This window comes from Nyctereutes procyonoides, unplaced genomic scaffold, assembly GCF_905146905.1.
Source record: "Nyctereutes procyonoides isolate TBG_1078 unplaced genomic scaffold, NYPRO_anot_genome, whole genome shotgun sequence".
Classification (NCBI taxonomy): Eukaryota; Metazoa; Chordata; class Mammalia; order Carnivora; family Canidae; genus Nyctereutes; species Nyctereutes procyonoides.
Window position 1 is genome coordinate 28,556,453 of NW_026575082.1, and position 17,376 is coordinate 28,573,828.

Consider the following 17,376-nt stretch of genomic DNA (forward strand, 5'->3'; position numbering starts at 1 on the left):
ATGGCACTGTAAAATACAGCATAGTGACTATTGTTAATAATACTGTTCTCCATTTTCAAAAGTTGCTAAAAGAATAGACCTGAAAAGGAAAAAAAAAAAAAAAGAAATAGAATGGCCAGATAAACTTTGCAAAGGAGCTGAAATTTAAAGAAGGTAAGAGGACTTATCAACATAGTTAAAAGAATGCATTTCAGGCTCAGAAAACAATTCTAGAAGAGCAGTTTCAATTTTTAAGGAATGTTAGCATGAAATAAATGTACAATTTCTTAAGATGATTATTTTAGAGGACTTAACATTCATTTGCATGGCATGATATATTTGTTTAAAAGTCAAACACTTTAGTCATATTTTGAATGATAGTATACTATACATGGTATCTTTGTAGACTAGACACAGGAAATACGTTATAGAGAACTTTTGTCAGTAAATTCACAGAATCTATATTGATAACAAATGTTTTCCCCTTTAACATATTAGTGCATTTATTATTTGTTGTTTTCCTTTTAAATGCCACAGTTGAAGGTATGAATATTGAAATGCTAAAATGTATTAATATTAAAATCACTATCAAAAGCCTGCCACATTATTTCCCTTTCTAATGGTTAGTTTTTTACCTCACTCTTTCCAATAACTTCTAAAATAGTGTAGAACCTACATAGGGGTCATGAACAGAAGCTTCCATTTCTTAATTTGTTGGCTGAAGTGATATGTAAATACGGATGACTACAAAGTTCATGAACTATTTTATTTTCAAATTCTGATAAGCATTGGAAAGAAACTGACTTGAATAATGAAGATTTCCTTTTTCCTTGCCTGTTTTTTCATTGTAAATATTTATATACTACTGACCAGATGTGGGGGAAACTCTTTTTTGTAAAAATGTCATATCAAGTCACATAAATCTGCCTTGATGGTGTTGCATAAGTGAAACTTAGAGAATTAAAAGCAATTTTCTTTCAGAAAAACAATAACAACAACAACAAAAAACAATGGCCAAACTAACCATGGTTAGTTATTCGGCTAAACAGTAATCTAGGTATGACTGTGAAGCTATTTTACATATGTTTTATAGATATTAACATCTTCAATCCACATATTCTATAAAGACATATAATCATTATAAATTCTCTATGAGAAAATTTAAGCTTACTGAGCATTCTTTGAGTGCTTAAAATATCATAATATGAAAAAATTAAGTGCTTTACATGCAGTATTTTATTTTCTCCTTACAAGAACATGAGATAGGTATTACTCATACTTCCATTTTATGGAGGAGGAAGCTAAGGCACAGACACTGGGAAACAAAACTAGGTATTCAGAGATATAGTTGTCATGAAACCACGAGAACCCAGGCAACAATAGTGTTAAACAGGGCAGCCTGGGTGGCTCTGCGGTTTAGCGCCGCCTTCAGTCCAGGGCATGATCCTGGAGACCCAGGATCCAGGCCCACGTTGGGCTCCCTGCATGGAGCCTGCTTCTCCCTCTGCCTGTATCTCTTCTGTATCTCTGTCTCTCATGAATAAATAAATAAAATGTTTTTTTTTTTTTAAATAGCGTTAAACATGGAGGATACAAAACAAAACAAAAAGGCATCTAAAAAGGGTTCGATCTTGTTGGCTTTTGGTAAAGATTAAAGAAATTCAAACTACAACAACTCTGTAGTATAATTTTACATTTTTAGCAATTAAAAAGAAGGATAATGTTAAAAAACTATCAAGGCTTGGGAGAAAATGATACAATCTGTATTGATTATGGTAATGTAAAATATTTTAATTTTTTAGAAGTTAGTATAGCCAGTCATTAAAAATTTCAGATGCTGTGGCATAATAATTCTACTATAAAGAATAAAGTGTCTGTAAATAACTAAAAACAAACAAACAAAAAAGAAACCCAAGTTTTTCCTAAGTCACATGTGATAGCAAAATGTTGTAAGTAACTTCAATGTTCAAGCAAAGATAAATGTAGAAGTGTGATGGTTTATCAATAGAATATATAACCATTAAAATGATGACTATGGAGAACCATTTTTCAATAACATATGAGATGCTTTACCCAAAGTACTCTATGATCTTCTTGGAGAGCCTCACCCATATTAGCACACTGAAGGTTTTCTTACAGAAAAGAAACGTCATTTGATGTTCACTTAAGTATTTTCCAAACTTATCTGCTTTATGTACCAGTTACTTACTGCTGCAGAATAATCTATGTATATTGTTTACAAGTTTAGGTAGAGTTCAGCAATTATAGCTTGTTTCTGCTCAACTCAGTACCAACTGGGGCAGCTTGAAGGCCTGGAAGTGGAATCATCTGAAATTTGCTTAATCACATGGCTGGTTTGACCTCTCATGTGACCTGGGCTTCCTCACATTATGGGGGCTGGGGCTTGAAGAGTGAGCCCCCCAGAAATAGAGTCAGGCAGACCTGTACTATCTATAATGACTAAGCTTCTGCAGCTGCCTAGTGTCATTTCCTCTGCATTCTATTCATCAAGGCAGCCAAATTTCACCTTTTAGAGAGTGGAAAGTTTCTGGAAGATCATATGCCATCAGAAATATTTCTGTTGTTGGTTTTGACAGATAGAATTTGCCACATATTTTTCAAGTAAATTACTAATTTCCCAAGTTTGGTATATGTTAACGGCCATATAATATATATATATATTACATATATGCTATCTATACTCATATACATACTCATACATATATTCACAACACACACACACACAATTTGGTCTAGAGAAAAATTCGCTGTGTTTTATGCAGTAAAACAGTCCCAATCACTGTGAATGAATTAAGCAATTTCCATTCACATTTATATGAAACAATAGAAATTAGTTTACCCACTGACCACTTGGGTGTTCATATTGTCTACTTTCTTGTATTTCAGAAGAGACATCAGGTTTTCAAGATACTAAATCTCACTGACATTGGTGATGAAAAAAATCTTAAGAAATCCACACGAATATGTATCTATTTTGGCAATCACAATTCTGAGTAAGAAAGTATACTGAAGGGAATTGATTCTTATAATAGCAGTGTCTTCTGGAATTATCTTTTTTTTACCAGAGAGAGTTTTTCAGAGTACCTCCCTTGTGTAGTTAAAGCAAGTAAATCGAAAATATTTTTTAATGGTGGTACAAAAACATTTTTAAACAGCTGCTATTAATTATCTTCACAAAACACGACAGGTTAAGGCAATATAAATGAAATCAAAGTGGAAAGATCTAATGTCTGTGGACATTTAAAACTTAGTCGGAATGTTGGGAATGAAAAGTACAGCATAGGGAATTTAGTCAGTAATACTGCAATAACTCTGTATGATGACAGATATGAACAACACTTTGTAATGTACCTAACTGTTGAATCATTGTGTTGTATACCTAAAACTAATGAAATATGTCAACTATCCTTTAACTTTTTTTAAGAAAAGTAATACAGGAGTGAAAAAAAATCTTAGAATTAAAATTACCTCCGATACATTCTTTCTCAAGAAACATCTGGAAAATTCACTCCACAAAAATAGGAGAACAAAAGAAAAAAAAAAGTTTAAGATAGGAGTTTCGCATAGAAGAGAGAAAAAGGAAATCTCACAAACAAGGAAGAGATATCCCAGAATGATACACCTGTGCCATCAGGGATAGCAGCCAGACCGGACTGCAATGTGACTCAAGTCTTTCATCAAGTATACCCACGGGCTATTTTAATGTTTTTCCCTCTTTCTCTCTTTTAATTTTAGATCAGTCTAGCGAGAAGTTTATCAACTTTATTGATATTTCCAAAGAATCGCCTTTTGCTTTAACTAAGCTTTTTATTGTTTGGTATTTTTTAATTTATTGATTTCTGATTTTATATTATTTCCTAGTTTATAGCTACTTTGGGTTTAATTTACTTTTCTTAAAATTATATTTCTCTTTAAGCACTTAATTACATTCTACAAGTTTTCTATGTGTTTTTATTATCTTTGAGTTCAAAGTATTTCCTAATTTCTCTTATGATTTCTTATTGACTCATAGGTTATTTAGAAGTACGATGTTTAATTTCCATATATGTGGGAAATTTTCATTCTTTTTTTGTTCTTGGTTTGTAACTTAATTCTGTTTTTCTCACCCCCCCCCCCACACTCTGGTTGGTTTCAATCTTTTGAAATTTGTTTAGACCTGTTCTATAGCCAAAATATAATCTATCATAATGAATGTTCCATGCAGAGTACTAAGGAATTCATAGTCTGCTGTTATTGAGTATATGTTCTATAAATGTCGATTAGGTCAGGTTAATTTTTACTGTTGTTCAAGGTCTCTATTTACTTACTGTTGTAAGAATTGTTGAAAGAGGACAGTTGAAACACCCAACTATACCTGTGGATTTGTCTATTTCTCCTTTCAGCTCTTCTCAGTTTTTGCTTCATGTATTTTTAAGAGCTATTGTTAGGTGCATACACATGACTTGATGAATGTCTTTTATCCAGTATAAAATTTCCCCTTTATCTATGGTAAAGATGTCTTTCATCTTTTCTAGATGTCTATTTTGTCTAATATTAAGTTAGCCACTTCAACTTCTTGATGATTTGTGTTAGCATAGTTCATTTTACCTTTAATGTACCTGTGTTCTTATATTTAAAATGTACTTCCTCCATCCGGTATACTAAGGGTTGGCAAACTATGGCCCAAGGGACAGGTTTTTTTTTTTTTTTTGGTAATAAAGTTTTATTGAAATATAGACACAACCACTTGCTTACATTTTGTCTATGGCTGTTTTTGTTTTTGTTGTTGTTTTGAGCTGTAACAGCAGCACTGGGTAGTTGTAACAGAAACTGTATGGTCCTCAAACCTAAAATATTTACTATCTACCCCTTGATAAAGTGTTTGCCAACCCTCGTGGTACAGAATTGCTTACTGGATTTTTATTAGTCTAACAAAATATACCAAATTCAATGGAGTATTTTGACAACTTACATTTCATATAATTATTATGTACTTGGATATAAACCTACCATCTTGCTATTTCTTTTCTATTTGGCCCATCTCTTCTTTCATTTTCTGTTCCTGCCTTCTTTTGAACAAAATCAATTTTTTAGTATCCCACCATACTCATCTATCGACTTATTAGCTACCTCTCTGTGTATCTTTAGTGGTTATTCCGGAGTTTAGATATGCAATCTTAACTTATCACAGCATAGATTTAAACAATACCATACTATTCCCTAAATAATGTAAAAATCTTATGACATTTTACCTTCAGTTCTCCCTCTCATTTTTTGCCCTATTGTCATACATTTTACTAGTTATATACATCAAAAACCTAACAATATTTCATATTTTTATTACATTTTATGATTTAAACAATTTTTTAAATTAAAAATATATTTTTTGGTATAATTAAGTGTTATTTCAGGTGCAAAATATAATGATTCAACAATTCTATACATTACTCACTGCTCATCACACTAACTGCATTCTTAATTTCCTTTATCTATTTTACCCATCCCTCCACCCACCACCCGCCTGTCAACCTCTGGTTTGTTCTCTGTCTTTGTAAGTCTGTTCTTTGTGTCTTTTTGTTTGTTTGTTCATTTGTTTCTTAAATTCCACGTATGAGTGAAATCATATAGTATTTGGCTTTCTCTGTCTGACTCATTTCACTCAGCATTATAGTCTCTAGGACCATCCATGTTGTTGCAAATGGCAAGATCTCATTCATTTTTATGACTGAGTAATATTGCAATATACATATACCATATCTTCTTTATCCATTCATTTATGGATGCATACTTAGGTTGCTTCCATACCTTAGCTATTGTAAATAATGCTGGAGTAAATCCAGGGGTACATATACTTTTTTCAAATTAATGTTTCCATTTTTTTTGGGTAAATACTCAGTAGTAGAATTATTGGATCATATGGTATTTCTATTTTTGATTTTGAATTACCTTTTAAAATTTTTAATGAGAAAAAAGTCTTTTTATTTACCTATGTATTTACCATTTCTGGGGCTTTTCATTCCTTTGTGTGAATTGTGCTCCATTTAATGCTGTTTTTCTTCTCCCTTAAGACTTCATTTAATATTTCTTGCAACAAATGTATGTTGGCAATAAACTCTTTCAACTACTTTGTTGTTTTATCTGAAAATGCCATTATTTTAGATTGTTTGCTGGACATATAATTTTAAGTTCATAGTTTTCTTTCAGTGCTGATCTTATTCCAATGTTTTTTTAATTTTCATTGTTTCTGTAGAGAAGTCAGTACACTTTTTAACTTTTGTGTTTTGTACATACTGTGTCTTTTTTCTGGGCCTTTATGATTTTTCTTTTTATTACTGGCTTTCAGAAATTATGTCTTGGTGTGGTTTTCTTTCCTGTTTGAGATTAGTTAAACTTCTTGGTTTTGTGAGTTTATATTTTCCATCAAAACTGGAAAAACTTTGGTCATTATTTCTCAAGATATTTCTTTGTTTTGGAAGTCCAATTACACATTTTTTTTTTTTTTTTTTTTAGATCACATGGTAGTGTCAGGACATTGAGGTGTCATTTGTTTTTTGTTCTTGTTTTTTGTTTTTCAGTAGTTCTTACTTACTCTCTGCTTCCATTTGGAAAATTTAAGTCCACTTATATTTTTATCTTCAGTGTCTAATGCATTGCTTAACCCATCAGTGGATATTTCATTTCATATGTGGGAATTTCTAGAGCTAAAAAATATATTTTCCATAACTGTCCTCATTATTTCAGTATTTTTCTTTAAATCTTAAATAGTAAACAATTAGCTGTTTTAAATTCTTTGCTAATTATATCATCCCTGTCAATTCTTAGTCTCTTTTCCCCTGGTTTGGCTATGGTATCTGGCATTACACATGGGGAGAGGTCAACGCTCGGTCCATGCCATTCTCAGTGAGCTTAGAGGACATATGTACCATATGTATGAGGACCCATGGTCAAGTAGGTACAATACCTTTTTCATAAGAATGTTAGAGTTGGAGATAGGAGGTAACATAGTTTGAAAAGTGTTTTTATAGAGATAAATAATGCTAAATATCCACATATAAGGGCTATCTACACAAGCCCACAAAGGTCAAATAAGCCTTCTAAATTAATAGTATGAGTCACTATGATGTCTTCTGTTCTTTATACTGCTAAAGAAAAATGTCTGATTATTCAGATGAATTAGTTTATTTTGATAAGGCAATGAAAATTATATAAATCAATATTTTTTTACATCTTTCCCTTAATTTCAAACTTTCAGGAAAAAAATCAAGTGAACAAATGAAGAAAAATGCAAACTAAATGCTTAGCACATCCAACCCCCCATATTCTAGTTGATTGCTTCTGCTTTATTAAAATACATATTTGTTCACTAATCTGGAGTACAAAAGGAATATGTTTATTTATTTTTATTTTTTAAAGATTTTATTTATTTATTCATGAGACTCGATCCTGGGTCTCCAATGAATGAAGGTGGTGCTAGTAAACCGCTGAGCCACCTGGGCTGCCCAAGCAACATGTTTTTATAGAAATTTAGGAAAGCATAAAAAAGGACAGCAAAAATAAATTCACTCATCATTTTATACTAAAAGATAATCTCTGTTACATTTTGGTGCATGTGTATAGACATTCACTTTTTTAAAAAGAAAAATGAGTAGTAAAAAGTTAGTTATCTCAGAATAGTTTACTCTATCAATATACATTGAACATTTTAGACATTTGTTGGACATTTTAGTTGTTTTCAAACATCATGAAAAATAATTCTTTTAAAGATTAATTTATTTGAGAGAGTGAGCGAGCAAGAGAGAGGGAGAACACGCACAGCGGAGGGATAGAGGGAGAGAGAAAATCTCAAGCAGACTCCCTGCTGAGTATGGAGTTAAATCCTAGGACCCTGAGACCATGACAAAGCAGAAAACAAGAGTCAGATGCTTAACTGACTGAGGCACCCTGGCACACCAAATAACTCCTGATGATATGCTTAGGAGAAACTTTTAGAAATGTGATCCTTGGGTTAATGAACAGTACACAAATGTAAAGGTTTTGTAAGAGTTTCTTCCAGGAAGATAATACCAAGATGTTGGACTAGAACAGCTGCTGGATCCTTCTCTAAGCATCAATTCCAGTAGGAATTATAGACAGAAAAAGCCAAGAATAAGAAAACTCAAAAACTCCTAGGGAAGGCAAGGTGATATAGAAGACCATTGTGAATTGTTAAATGTGCTTGGGCCTTGGAACCCAGATTCTAGAGCAGGAAGGAGCCTATAGACTGTGGGAGGACAAAGCTGGAAGTGAACTATTATTAGAGTTCTGCTTCTGATTCTTTCCTATTCTTTCATTGCCTTGAAACAAAAATTGACTGCCCTGGGGATCCCTGGGTGGCGCAGTGGTTTGGCGCCTGCCTTTGGCCCGGGGCGCGATCCTGGAGACCCGGGATCGAATCCCACGTCAGGCTCCCGGTGCATGGAGCCTGCTTCTCCCTCTGCCTGTGTCTCTGCCTCTCTCTCTCTCGCTCTCTCTCTGACTATCATAAGTAAAAAAAAAAAAAAGACTGGGCATAAGATAAGGATGTGCCACTACTAGCATTTAACATACTTCCAGAGGAATTGATCAAAGGGATTAGAAAGACAAAAGTAAAAGTATGAGGATGGGAGAAGTAGAAAGAAAACTTCCATTATTGGAATTGAAATATGATCATCTATCTGGATATAAGAACAACCTATTAAGAATTAGAGAGTTCAGCAATGTTGTTTCAAAATATCAGTAACATTTCTCTACACAAACAACAGACATCAAGAAAATATTTTAATTAATATTTTAAAATACTGATGTCTACTCAAAGAGTATCATGCACAAAATTAAAAAATTGAAAGAATGGAAGCAGATTTTTTAAATATCTAAAGCTAATAGGAAATGAAATGCTCTTAGAGAGCATTTATCAAAAGACAAGAACCCATATGAAAAATAAAGAGTATGAAGAAGCAATTTCAGAAAAGGGAAGCCAAAGGCCAATTTAAATATGAAAACATATTCAAACTCATTACTGATAGGAGGAATTAAAATTAAAACAATAGGCTGTAAATTATGCATATGAGATGGAAAATATTAGCAAGCTCGATAATGTCCAGGGTTGACAGAAATGAGAGAGTTACTGCTAGTGTGGACCAAAGTATTTATTTGGTAGAGCAACTGGCAGGACTTGGTCAAATTAAGTATAAACATGTCTCCTATTACTCAGCAATTGTGCTCCTGAGTATACATCCCAAAGAAATCCTTGCAAAGTTCCATGATAAAACAAGCGTGGGGATATTCATCATAACAGTGTTTGTTGTGACAGAAAATCTGGGTGGCCATACTAGGAAATACAGGTCGTTAAAACATGGTATCCACAAACTATGGAATACTATGCAGCACTTAGCAGCAGTGTAAACATGACAACGTAAGTAAATGATAAGCACAAAAGGTTAAGCAAAATAAAATAGTAAGGAACAAAATGAGATACATAGCATAATACCATATATGCATAATAAAATTTCATATACTTAAAAAGGGGAAGGGGGCACAGTGGAGATATAATTAACACAAGCCAACGAAAAGACCCATGAAGGTTCATAATATATTCTGTTTTATTTATTTGAAATTTTCGGTTTAAAATATTTAAAAACACATGTATATAAAATAATACTTATATTATGAAAAAATATATAACAAAAGAGAGTGTTTCAGTAGTTATTATAATGACAACCATATTAGAATGCTTCTCTATGGGTTAAGGTCAGAAGCATGGGACTAGAAACAAAAATAAAATAAAATATATAAATAAAATCAGTGCTTTGTGAGGACCAATGATGACAGTGTGCAATGAACTAAGGAGCATGTTTAGCTCTATTCTCTATGCAAAAGTTCCTTTAAAAAAAAAAAAAGATTCCTTACAGCTATTTTTTTTTTTTTAATTGGAAGGATCTGGTTTTAGACTGTGGAGATGAAGGAACTACAAAAATAATTGTCTAATTATTATAATTCAGAAAACAATTGAATAGCTGTTCCAAGTAACCAGCTCACCATATATAACTATAGAAATGAACTGGAAATAAATGTCATTTATATTTTCAAGATAAGTCATTTCTGACAATATTCATCACAAAAAACTAGCAAAATCAATAAGCTGCTACCCACAAATTAAGGAGAAAAAATAGACTCTAAAGTACTTGCACTCTAAAAAGATACAGCAAAAAAGAACAAAGGGAAAAAATTTCTGCACCAGAGGCTGTAAATTGTTTTATTTGGTTCACACAGTTGGCAAAAGTAGGTTTTTTTCACAGGCAAAATTTTGTGCTGATATTAAAAAATTAGGACTTCTCAAAATCCACATTTGATTCTTCCAAAAAAGTCATAAAATTAGATTTTATAGGCCTCTTATTTCTACCTCGAGAGGATTCTAGAGCTGAACAAAAGTGCCCCATTTACTGGTCACATATTCTCCGAGGCTGTATGTCTCTGCCTGACATACATTATTTAAAATACCTTTTTTGCATTTTGTGCTCCTCATATCTCACTCAAAATTTTACAAAATATATAAAAAAAATTACTTAGTAATGTAAGCATGTAAGCAGTCATAGGAGGCATGAGCAGAGCATGTTAATTGAAAGGGTATGACGGGTCACAACAAATCTTTGGGGACTGGAGAAATAGTATAAAGAGGTTTGGTGAATATGACAGGGGTTTTTGGAGTGGTTAAAGAACAAGTTCCTAATGTAGTTAAGGAACTGATTAATGAATATAGTACATTAAGAAGAAAGTGCAGTAGATAGTAATTTTTGTTTAATTATTCTTTCAAATTAAACACTACTGAGCTCTGCTCACAGATTTAATGGAAGCTACATCATTTCTTCTCCCTTCTTCTTAATTGGTTTGCACACTTCTATAATAACATATCAATTTTACTAACTGCCTGTTATACATGAAATATGATACTTCCTGTCAAGATAGTGTTAGGGCATAAAAATTTGGATATGAGTATGAATAAATGGGGTTTTAGGACTGCTTCGGTAGGACCAGTGATAGCGTACGGTTAGTAGGTCAAAGTACTGTCTGGAAATTCTATTCATTTAAATGAGATTATTTATGATGTTATATTTATTACTTACCTTGAGTGTCTATATTTTAAAGATCTTGTCTGTAAACCATATAACCTTCAAAGTCTACTTCCCACACGCAGAAACTGATTTCCTCAAAAAGCATCTAAAAAAGAAAGAAGAAAATATGAATTTGAGGACATAAATATTGTTTCATTTATCTTAAATATAAAAGGAGATGTTAAAATTATTCTTTATGACTTTAGTAAATTTGGACAAGGGGAGGTGTATCTCATAAGACATATTTTATATAAATAAACAGTAGTAACAATGAGATTTTTTTCCACCTAGAAGAATCAGAAAGTTCTGTGAAACATATATTTTGATCTATTCTACAGTACTAATTTTATCTGGCTACCTAGTTTCTATGACCATTTTTAAGAAATCTAATTTTAGGGACATCTGGGTGGTTCAGTTGGTTGGGCCTCCTACTCCTGATTTCAGCTCTGGTCGTTATTTCATACGAAATGTTTGAAACGTTTTTCTGGGTTGTGGGACTGAGCCCCAAATTGGACTCCCTGCTGAGCATGGAGCCAGCTTGGGATTCTCTCTCTTCCTTTCCCTCTGCGTTCCCCCCTCCTTCGACTCACACTTACTCTAAATCAATCAATCATTGTAAAAAAGAAAATATACAAACTACATTGATTCTGACGTCCTACATGAACATATCCCTACCCTAGAAAATATTTTCCTTATTCAAAATAGATCACAAAAAATATATTCTTGATTACATCTGAGTTGCATATAAATGCCATTATCATACAGATCAACTAATTAAATATGGTCTTCATAAAAATGGTCAATATCATTTAAACCACCCAATCAGTACTTTATACCAAACTAGGGAGACTCTGCAGAGGTCTTTTAGGAGAAATTGCCACTAGTAGAGAATTAGGATTCTTTGCTAAAGAGAAAATGTTCTTTGCTAAAAGATTTTGATTCTGACTCTCCTTGGCTTTTAAACAAGCCTAAAACAAGCAGTTAGGGAAATCGAATTTGGAGGCTAAAATACCATACCTTTAGTACGTGGTTGTGAGTACTATGGATTCCCAAGCCAAATATCAATAATTTTTGGATTAAATAACATGATTATCCCTTTTGGCCATTAGTGTAGATCTCTCATTAGTTTCTAGTTGCAGCTGCATGTTAAAAACACTCAGGACTCTTTTAACTATACTGAGACTTGGTATATTTCTCAGATATTCTGATTTAATTGGTATGATGTGGGGCCAAGGCATAGATATTTTTTTTAAAACCACTAAGGAAGGATATCTGTTCTTCAGGTGAAGAAACCACCTCACTGCAGTTATTTGATTTAATTTCTATAAATCAATGAGTAACAAAAAAATACTGTCTACAGATATCTATGAAAACTACTGAATACTTGCTAATCTGACTACTAACAAGCATTACATAAAAGGTGGTGGCTGCGAATCTCAAAGTACAATGCAGTTAAGGACCAAAGATACTACTTTAAAATGTAGATTCCTGCCAGGTGTCATGCTGTAGACTCTGATTCAGAGAAATTAGGCTAAGGCCATGGATTCTCTATTTTTACAGATATCTCTGGTAATTATATAATACAAAAGGTCTAAAGTCCCTATAAAACAGTACTACTACTAAATCTTCATTATTAGCATTTATAAAAATACTTCTTGAGTTTTATTGTAAGATTACATTTCTAATCTTAAAAGAAATCCTGAGACGCTCAGGATAAGAAATAATATAAATAGGGCTTTAGCAATCAATCAATGTAGATAAGCTAAAATAATGTTTATGGATAATCTCTTTTCTAAATTGTGTATTCTCCTAATCAACAAAATACTGTGCCAAAAGAGAAAAAGAGAGAGAATAGATTATATTCTGTAATGAAAATTTAACTTAAAACTACATATATAACTACAAACATGTCCTCAATGTCTCAGAATTAAAAATGTTTTGGCCCTAAATTAGCAGGGGGGGGCGGGGGGGGGGGGAGTTCTTCTATCATCATTTGCTCTAAGAGCAAAACTAAAATTTTTTTAAAGAAAAATCTTGAGTCATTTCCTTCAACACACACACTAACATAACTTACTAAAAATAACATGAAATAGGCTGTTAACATTCTAGCTTTGAAACTTCTTATAAACAGGTCCAGAAATACTTTGTAATAAACATAATATATTCATATGCACATATTCTTTAGATTCTTTCTGAAAAAGAGAAGTCTAATAAACAGAGATAAATATCCAAGTGTCTGCTATACATAATAAGGATGCTGATCTCAATAACTACTAGCCCTTTAAAGAAAACTATACTTATTTTCACTTACCTCCCTAGTATGGAGGTGCTCCTAATAAAGTATTCTTTCTACATGTATGTGCTACTAAAGACTTCAGGTTTTTCTATTAACTTAACATCAATCTTTAGTTTATGACTAAAGTTGATTCTTTTCCCAGACCTACTGCTGCTTAATAGTGAGTAAACAGCCATGGACTTCCCAAATGTCTTCCTGAACACGGAGCTATTCCACCTCTCAAATCTGCAGGATCAGACGCAAGTCGGCCTCTGGTTTACAGCTATGCAATGAAGTCCAATGCCTTTTGGCAAGTCTCATGATCTACTATTTGACCCCGGCTGCCTTTTGCTGTTTATCTCTCATCTCTTCATCAACCAAAACTTGGCTCAAATACTGCTTCCTCCTTGAAGGAAATTTCCATCAATCTGACACTAAAAGCTTTCTTCCTCTTCTGATTTCCAACACTAATTATTGAAAATTACTTAGGTAATTAATCAGATACTCACTTATTGTCCCTTATTTCTATCTTTTATTATTAAGATTTGGCATATTTGTTTTATTCCCTCAACTAAATTATAATTTCCCAGCAAGCCCTAGCCTGAAAGCATTTAATAAATATGTGATGATTTTATTTGTTGGTCTTCTCAGTAACTGAGTATAGCATTTTACAGCAATTGAATGAGGCATCCAGCTTTTCTCTCTAGTATATTTTACAACAATTAATGATTTAAAAATTGTAATTTCCCTATGCTGCAATAACTAGCCCAACTCTTTTGAGGATACCACACCCAATTCTTTTAATGTCTCATAATCCAGGTAATTTTAGTCAACTGAGGGGCAATGGTGCAATAATTGTTGTTAATAGTAACAAATGAATTAACAAGAATGAACATTTTAAAAATTAAATTAGACTCTAAATATACTTAACACAGATGTTATAGGGAACAGGTTTAGTGTAGTTTCCTTAGGAAAACTATATACTTTAATAAGAACCAATAACTTTGTAAATAACACAATATATTACAAAAGAATTCAATCTATACATATAACTCTAATAACTAAAAATACATGGATAATAAAGTGTCGGCAACTTTGTTTATTTAGATGCTAACACTTCTTCTTTGAAATACAGTAATAAGAGCTAACATTTATTGATTTCTAAATTCTAACCATCATTAATTTAATCTTTATAACAATCCTAAGAAGTACTATTATCATCTACGTATTATAGATAAGGAAATTGAGGAACAGAGAAATTAACTTGTCCAACATTTCACAGTTAACAACTGTCAGAGCTGGATTTCAAACGCATGCAGTCTACAATTATCTACGGTATTTCTTGAAGTCACTGTCCATTAAACTAAAATCTCCAGTAGCTCTGGAAGCCTTACTTAACATATCTTCATATAAATTTCTGTCTTAAGACATTCCACCCTTTTACAAGGTTTATCAGGTTGCACACTCAAAGGAGAATGCCATGGGGGTTCACTTCCAACTCTTCCACAAAGAGGTAATTTCTAAGTCCTCGTTTAGTGCTACATACATTTTATTATTTTTGTGCAATTTAAAGAATAAAGTCTTTGTACAATTTGCCTAATAAAGCATAATAAATACTAAAGGTTTATCCTAAAAGCCTCAGTCTTGCTTTGAATGTAATGTTCTAGAAGCCTAATGACATTATGATTTATTACGTATGGCCCTATGCTGGGATATAATATTTATGGTTTTAACTTATTAAAAATGTTTTTTTAAAATTTTTTTTAATTTTTTTATTTAGTTATGATAGTCACAGAGAGAGAGAGAGAGAGGCAGAGACACAGGCAGAGGGAGAAGCAGGCTCCATGCACCGGAAGCCCGACGTGGGATTCGATCCCGGGTCTCCAGGATCGCGCCCTGGGCCAAAGGCAGGCGCCAAACCGCTGCGCCACCCAGGGATCCCCTTAAAAATGTTTTTTATGATAAACTAAACCTTCTTAAAACATTATTGCACTGCCAATTTTGAAATATGGAAGTTTTTACAGGAAGAAAACATGCTTTCTACTTCCCTGAGCTATGGGATGATATAAAAAAACCTAAACATTTTTTTTTAAGAGAAAGTATGAGCGTGGGGGGAAGGGCAAAGGACGGAGAAAAGAGAGACTCAAGCATGTTCCACACTCAGTGTGAAGCTCCATGAGGAACTTAATCCCAAGCCTCTGAGATTATGACCTGAGCCAAAATCAAGAGTGGGACACACAACTGACTGAATTCCCCCAAGCACCCTCAAAATCTAAACTTTTATAGGTGATTGCTCTCATAGCATTAGCAAAATGCAATTCTGTAGACCTTAAGATCCCATTCTAAAGGTGACTTTAAAAAAAAAACTATTTCACAAATTTCATATGTGGTTGAATGCAAAAAGATCACAGCAAAAAACAAACAAAAAAAAAAACAAAAAAATCAAATAAACAAAACATAGAATAAAATAAAACTTTCCAGTATTTTATTTCAGTAAAAACCAAAGAATTAAAAATACATTTAGCTCTTGTCTGCTTATTTGCCATGTCTACTCTTTTAAAGTTTCCAAATTTCTTCAGTATGACAAGAGTTCTAATCATGCAATCAAATGGAAGATTTGTTTTCTCAATTGTTTTTAGCATAGAGAATAATCTTAAGCCCTAGTGTATTCAAGCCATTGCTTACTACCAGTTAAATCCATTATAGCTTTATTTCAGATCACTTATTTAGTGCACCTTGCATAACTTTTATTTATGTTTTTAATACAACTGTTCTATTTATGTTGAACAGCATAAAATTCCCTCATTGGATGTGCCCCAGTCACTGTTAAAATTAAAAATAAAGAACCACAGGTAATTCTAAATTCTGCCCACCAAATTAGGCCTTGTCTTTAGCCCTCTTGCAACTTGTCCAGATGATCTGGCTTCAGTTAAGACACTATATTTAAAGTCCAAAGTAACTAAAGTTCTTTCATAAAAGTTGATAATAACCAGGCTATTCAAGGTATAATATAAATGGCATTTATTATCATTAGAGAAAGAAAAGCAACCATCTTTGTTTCTTTTTATCTTCTTTCTGCACCAGCATTCTCTAAAACTGTGTATCTGATCTAGACAGGGCATCTCTTCCACTGGAATAAATAATCAATTTGGTTTTCACAAAACCACCTTAATTACCTGTTATTTGGGAAATACCAGTGAGTGATTTCAGTGATATCTGAGTGATATGCAAACACCTTGAGAGCTACCCTTTTTGGACAGAAAGAATTATGCACACCGTTTTGCCAAATATAGTTCCAAGAACATGCATACTAATATTCTGGCAATAACAAATTTATTATGCCTGTTATCCCACTGGGCTGGTTGATAGACAATTAATGAGCTAATAGGGTTGGGACCTCATAAGTGGGTTGGCAGCTCATTTATTAGTCTAATTCTATGTAGTTTTTCCCAACCTCAAAAATAAGGTTCTTGAAAACCATTATGGATTGAGAACTCAAGGTTGAGAAAATAAGTATGGTGTAGAGAAAGAAATCCAGGATTTGGAGATTGAAGTCTGGTGGATATCAAGGTCTAGGTTAATAGATTACATTCAATAAAACAAAGACATTTTAAAGAAATCTTTTCCATTTATTCTTTCATGTACCAGAACTTTTCAAGGATTTCCTCTATGGCAGTGTTATAGAAATAAACTGTAAAACTATTCTATATAGCTTTATGATATTTTGTAAAGCTATTTTACTTTTGGAAATGATAAATATACCAGTGACCTTGCTCTCTGCCTTGCTCTGAATGTTGGCACTGTTAAAATTTATGACTAGGATGATATTGATGCTATCATTGTATCTTCTCAGGTTCTGACTCTTGCCTCTCTGACTCCTGACTCAGTAGTCTCTCCTACACTTTTATAGCAGTTTATCCCTGTTATCTTTCTCACAGCATCTTCAGAAACCGCCACCACTGACATCACCTCCATTTTCTTTGTAAAAGCATCACA

General features: G+C 32.9%; 1 protein-coding gene across 7 annotated transcripts in view; it reads right to left on the reverse strand.

Moving 5' to 3' along the window:
* The window catches only part of LOC129514447 (methyl-CpG-binding domain protein 5), a 433,503-nt gene that overhangs the window by 255,716 nt on the left and 160,411 nt on the right, over positions 1 to 17,376 (reverse strand). For all 7 annotated transcript variants that reach the window (XM_055333023.1, XM_055333027.1, XM_055333026.1 and 4 more), the window contains exon 2: positions 11,118 to 11,211. The gene's annotated coding sequence lies outside the window, so the exon portion shown is untranslated. The remainder of the gene's footprint in view (positions 1 to 11,117; positions 11,212 to 17,376) is intronic.